Genomic DNA, 541 nt, shown 5'->3' on the forward strand with positions numbered 1-541 from the left:
AGCTTTTAGCGACACTTGAGAGTTTCAGATTCTCTGCTATTTTTCGCAAATTGATGATTCCTTGGTATATATTATTCAAAATCCTGGTAGGTCCTTCTTGCTGATCTTCGCTAATGGGTAATATAATATGATATCTTTGGTATCTTTTAATCAGTTTTGCAATTCCCAGGGACAATCCTGTTAACTTAGGTATTTCCTGTCGTTCAAATAATTTAAGGGCACCAGAGTCTAAAGGATTTCCCAAAATGTCGGTAAAATATAACAGGTTATCCTTGCGTAAAAAGTGCAGATCCCTGGATTCAACAAGGTTGTTTGCTCTAGTTTGAATATCGATTATGCGTGATTTTCTTGTGATTATAGTGGGCAATTTGTCTTCACTTTCCTCGTCGGTGTCCATGGGTAGCGGTCTCGATGGTACGTTGTGTCTCATTAAGTTTATGTCTTTGTCAGGCGTGATTGTCTGCATTTTTTGTTTAGCTCTACTGCGGGTCAACATAGGCCGTTGAGTCTCGATTTTGTCTACCTGCTTTTTGTCCTCTGG

Source organism: Odontomachus brunneus, unplaced genomic scaffold, assembly GCF_010583005.1.
Source record: "Odontomachus brunneus isolate Ranch 3 - 2012 unplaced genomic scaffold, Obru_v1 Obru_scaffold_302, whole genome shotgun sequence".
Taxonomy (NCBI): domain Eukaryota; kingdom Metazoa; phylum Arthropoda; class Insecta; order Hymenoptera; family Formicidae; genus Odontomachus; species Odontomachus brunneus.